The sequence below is a fragment of the Cyprinus carpio genome, unplaced genomic scaffold, assembly GCF_018340385.1.
Source record: "Cyprinus carpio isolate SPL01 unplaced genomic scaffold, ASM1834038v1 S000006497, whole genome shotgun sequence".
Lineage (NCBI taxonomy): Eukaryota > Metazoa > Chordata > Actinopteri > Cypriniformes > Cyprinidae > Cyprinus > Cyprinus carpio.
Genome location: NW_024879169.1, coordinates 604,689 through 610,688, shown reverse-complemented (window position 1 = coordinate 610,688; position 6,000 = coordinate 604,689).

Here is a 6,000-nt window from a genome sequence, read left to right as displayed (position 1 = left end):
AAGCGTAACTCCTGGAGTGTGGGGGTGGTGCTGGGTCCAGTGTGTTATCAGCTGAGGGTGCATGAAGGCCCCGATGTACTTCAAACGAAGTTCATTTTCGTTCTTCGTTTTGGGGCAAAAATTTCGAAAAAAAAAGCTGAGCGACGGTTATACTGTTAACAAACTTTCCAACACCCCCGCACTGCTGGAGGCAGGGTGTGGATTAATGAAAACATGTCACGATGTTTGCGTGTATCCCCTAAACAAAACAACGATGAAATGAAGAAGTGTAGGCAATCTAGGTGTGAGATGGGACCCAATGGTCAGAATATTATAGACAAAAGATAATGTTTAGCAGCAATTCAGTCAAGTATCATGTTTGCAATACAAAAGAGCCATTTCATAATCAGTCCTTTATGGGAAGTGTGAATGGCTCATAGTCTAAAAACTTTAGCATGATGTGGGAAATAAAATATTGGAATCAGTTTGTTGCTTTATTTTATTAGTGTTCATTTATTTTATTAAACTGGATAAATTATTTTGATAAACAAAGGTTTATTATTGTATATTCGTTTGGCATTTCATTTACTATATACCCTTTAAATTAGGTTATTGAAAGAACAGCAGCAGTATGGTGTAAACTAGTGTTGTCACTGTACCAATTTTCTAAAAATTGGTCCTAAATTTCAGTATTCGGTACCATTTACATTTTAATCATTTAGCAGACGCTTTTATCCAAAGCGACTTACAAATGAGAACAATAGAAGCAATCAGATCAACAAGAGAACAACAATGGAATACAAGTGCCATGACAAGTCTCAGTCTAGTACAGAACACGTAGCCAGGGTTTTTAGAACAGAATATGAAGAATATTATAGATGATAAATGAAAAGGTAAGTACTAGTATTAGTTGGTTAAGTGCTGGTGAAAAAGCTGAGTCTTTAGAAGTTTTTGGGAAAATGAGGATAGACTCAGCTGTTCGAATTGAGATCGGGAGGTCATTCCACCAGCTGGGCGCAGTCCAGGAAAAGGTCCGTGAGTGATTTTGAACCCCTTTGGGATGGCACCACAAGGCGTCGTTCACTTGCAGAGCGCAAACTTCTGGAGGGTGCATAAGATTGAACTAATGAGCTTAGGTATGTTGGTGCCGTGCCAGTGGTCGTCTTGTAGGCAAGCATCAGTACCTTGAATTTGATGCGAGCGGTACTGGTAGCCAGTGTAACCCTGATGAGGAGAGGAGTCATGTGAGCTGTTTTTGACTCATTGAAGACAACCCTCGCTGCTGCATTATGGATCAGTTGCAGAGGCTTGATAGTACATGCAGGAAGTCCCGCCAGGAGAGCATTACAATAGTCCAGTCTGGAAAGAACAAGAGCTTGGACAAGAAGTTGGGTGGCTTGCTCTGACAGGAAGGGTCTAATCTTCCTAATGTTGTATAAGGCAAATCTGCAGGACCGGGTCATTGTAGCAATATGGTCTGTGAAGCTTAACTGATGATCCCATCACAACTAGGTTTCTGGCTATCCTGGAAGGAGTTATGGTTGACGAACCCAGCTGTATAGAGAAGTTGTGATGAAACGATGGGTTAGCTGGAACCACCAGCAGTTCAGTCTTAGTAAGGTTGAGCTGAAGGTGATGGTCATTCATCCAGCTAGAAATGTCACTCAGACAGGCTGAAATGTGAGCAACTACTGTTGGGTCATCTGGTTGGAATGAGAAGTAGAGTTGAGTGTCATCAGCATAGCAGTGATAGGAAAAGCCATGCTTCTGAATGACAGATCCTAATGACGTCATGTAGATCAGAAGTGGTCCAAGTACTGAGCCTTGAGGAACCCCAGTAGCAAGTTGTTGTGACTTAGAAACTTCACCCCTCCAAAGACACCATGAAGGATCTATCAGAAAGGTAGGACTTAAACCACAGGAGTGCGGTTCCAGAGATGCCCATCTTTCTGAAGGTGGACAGGAGAATCTGGTGATTAACGATTGTCCAAAGCAGCAGACAGGTCCAGCAAAATGAGTACTGAGGATTTTGAAGCTGCTCTTGCCAGTCGCAGGGCTTCAGTAACCGAGAGCAGGGCAGTCTCAGTTGAGTGGCCGCTTTTGAAGCCAGATTGGTTGCTGTCCAGGATGTTGTTCTGTACAAGAAACATAGAGAGCTGGTTGAACACAGTTCATTCAAGTGTCTTTGCAATGAATGGAAGAAGGGATGTAGAACAAGTCTGTAGTTTTCTAGAAGTGCTGGATTTAGAGATGGTTTCTTCAGCAGTGGGCTTACCCGAGCCTGCTTAAATGCTGAGGGAAATGTTCCAGAGTGAAGAGAGGAGTTGATAATGTGAGTAAGTGAAGGTATGACTGAAGAAGAAATCGCTTGAAGGAGGTGAGTGGGGATCGGATCAAGTGGGCAAGTAGTAGGATGACTGGACAGGATAAGTTTGGAAACATCAGTCTCTGAGAGTGGAGAGAAGGAGGAGAGAGAGTGTGCATTAGTCGTTGTGAAGTTATCCTCAGTCTGCGGTGTGGAGAATTGGTTACTGATGGTCCTTGTCTTATTTGAGAAGAAAACTGCAAAGTTGTCAGCTGTAAGAGTCAATGGAGGAGGCGGATTAAGAAAGAAGAGAAGAGAAGTTTTGAAGAGTGTCCGAGTGTCCCAACAGTTGTTAATTTTGTTGTGGTAGTATGATGTTTTAGCAGTGAAGACATTTGCAGAGAACGATGAGAGGAGAGACTGATACACACTGAGGTCGGTAGAGTTTCTTGATTTATGCCATTTCCTCTCTGCAGCCCTGAGTTTAGAGTGATGTTCACGGAGAACATCGGACAGCCAGTGGGCAGATGGGGTGGTGTGTGCTGGTCTAGACGACAGTGGGCAAAAGTTGTCCAAGCAAGAGGTAAGAGTGGAGCAAAAAGTTTCCGTAGCACGGTTCGTGTCCAGAGCTGAAAACTGAGAGAGTGAAGGAAGTGAGGATGAAGGTACCAAAGCAAAACACAAAAATATGCTGATTAAAAAAAACAAAACAATTATCACTAAAAATAAAACCAATGCCATTCTTTATACTTATTTACAATTGTGTTTAAAGTTTTCTACAAGTAATATAATTATGAAAAACAGTAAACAAGTTTCACCCAAATGTAATTTGTCTTTTAATTGATGAAATTTAAACATTTTATTTTTTGTTAAATAAAAAGGATTTGCTATTAAAATTAAAACATGGAAGAAATATTGTGTGATTTACTTCTTTAAAAAATAGTTTTATTAATTTTTTTCAACCGTAGTAGCAGTATCGCATACATTCTACTAAATAATAGTAATATTTCTAGCACAATGCCTTTATGTAAAAATGAACTTTTTATTTTGATGGGTTGCAGTGTTTCCCACAGCCTTACTCTATTTGTGGTGGCACTCCCCTGCCCCCATATATACATGTATATGCAAATTCATTTTCTGCTAGCAGGAGGTGCTTTAAGAGTGGGAGAGGATACAGGATTCTCCGGTACTGACTGCAAAGCATCGCTGAGCTCACAAATGCTGCCTTATCAAGCATTACATGCAAAATGAAATGAAAATGAAATCGAAAATTTTCTAAATACAGTCGGTTTCCTTCTGAAATAGTGATTATAAAAACACCCGCATCGGTTTTTGATTTTGAAACGTGCAGTGCTCATGTTTATTCAATGAAGTCAAAGCCTTTTGGAAAATATTTGTGGTGGTCAGTTTTGATATTGCGGCGGCCTTCCACAAATAAATGTGTGGGAAACCTTGGGTTGCCGTGAATACCTTTAAATTGACACTGGTTTTACTCAAATGAAATGGTAAAATGATTGTGAAGTGACTCAGAACAGTTCTGGTGATGTTTATGTCCTCAGTGAAATGGCAGATGCTGAAATTACTGCAAGCGTCACGCCCTTCAGTCTATGTAGTAAACAAAACCGCACGTCTCTGCCATTCATTCATTCACACAGAGACACGCAGAACATGCAGGATTCATATTTCAACCAACTTTTGCAGCTTAACATTTACAGATACTGGTTTTTGGTTTGATTATGCTCAATTTGACAAATTCCGTGACTGTCCATATTAAAATGTAAGTTTCATTTTCATGACTGGATTTTGAGATTCCGTCCACGTTTTCTGCTTCGTGGAAATCATAGCGCTGTTTCAGTCAAGAACTAGGTTGACCGGGTACTCTGTACCACCGGTACTTAAAGAAACCTAGTACCGTGACATTTTCATTTTTTTAGTACCGACTTGGTACCGAAGTACCGGGTCTTTTGACAACACTAGGTGTAACCTTTATTTGAAACATGTATTTGGTACTTGCTACCTTATCTTTTACTGTTTCCTTTCATTCTTTTCATGGCTTTGGAAAGCTTGTCTCTGTTTCTCTGCTTCGCTTTTTGCATAACTCCGGGTCGTCGACACCAAGCTTCGTTGCTATTTCTTTCTAGGAATGAATTACTGTCTCTACATCTTTAAAATCTGTCTGCGAGTGATCGTACAGATGTGGATATATTTGTGCAGCTCAGCTATTCGACATTCCAGTGTATTCAGGAGATGTTGCTTTCCTTAATGACCTCAGCAGAATGAGGAACGAACAGAGGAAAAAAATTGCGCGTCAAAGGTGGAGTTTCAGAACGCATCCACCGATTGCGTAACCGCCACTGACCAATAGAAACTCAAAGGTGTTTAGGAGCCGAAACGAACTCCCCCAGAAAGTTCGCTTTGGTGAGCCGTTTCAAACTGCAAAACGTACTTCGTTTTGGTCTGATTTTGTTCAAAATTACGTCGTATCAGTTCGTTCTTCGATTTTTCGTTTGAAGTATATCAGGGCCTTGAGTGGGTGGAAGGCTGGTTGCTGCTGCTGGTGGTGGGCTCTTCCTAGTGTTGCTCTTCTGCCTGGAGTGATGTTTTTGTGATCGGGGGTGTCTTGGATAGTGATCTGGAGCAAACTGTGGTTTCTGCTGATGGATTGGTGTAGGTCTGTGATGGTGTAGCCCTGGTGCATGGGGTGTTCTGATGTGGATTTTAGCATGGTGTGGGGGTCCCTGGTATTGTGCAGCCAGTGGTGGTCGTTCTCTGTGATGGGACTGTAGGTTCCTGCTGGGTGTCCGGATTTGTGTTCTGTAGGTTGGCGGCTGTGTTGTTTTCAGGGGTGTAGAGGTGGTTTGTCTTCCCCACGCTGTGTCTTTCAGTGTTTTTACAAACACATTGACTTTGTCCTATGTGTACATGGTCGTACAGGTCTCTGATTGTGATGTAGAGGTGACGAGCCAGGTGCACATTGGGCAGGCGAGCACATCTTTTTTTGGAGATGTCAGGGTTGACTCTCTGAATGGTGTCTGGGATGTCTCTGCGGGGGAGGAGGGTAGAGATGGTGATCTTTGTGTTGGGGTAGGTCTCTGTAGCCGTCTCTGTAGCCTTCTCTGCTACGCTGCAGATCAGCTGCCCAACTCTCTCCTGTTCCCTTCTCAGGTCGTTGGTGCCTGTGTGTATGATGATATGTGAGGGTGTGCCAAAGCTGGAGTCAGAAAGTATTCTGAGGGCATCCCCATGAGTCCATGAGAATGGCAATGTTAGCCTCGGTTTTCACTGGCTGTTTCTCAGCTGGGGTTGTAGCTGTAGTGTTTTTCTGAGGGATCTCTGGGTTTCTGGGGGCTGCAGGTGTTTCTGCTTCCCTTTGGCTGTTGCTGGTCTGTGATGGTTTGGTGGGTGCCGGAGATGTGCTGCTGGACTTTGGATGTGTATGTGTGGGGGAGGGAGGGTGGACTTTTGGGGCGTTTGCAGGGGTAGAGAGAACCCTCATCTGTTTTGTTAGGGTCTCCATCTGTTTGTCCCTTTGTTGTAGCTCAACTTTGAAGCATGCAAGCTCCCTCCCCATGTAGTCTTTCAAAGTTCCTTTCCCATGATCTGTTGAAGTTCTTTGAGGTCTTTTTGAGTGTTTCCCTGTCTGGATACAGAGTCTCCATTTCCCTCTTAAGTTCTTGGATGGACATTTTCAGCTGGTTTCTTATCTGGTCCAGGTG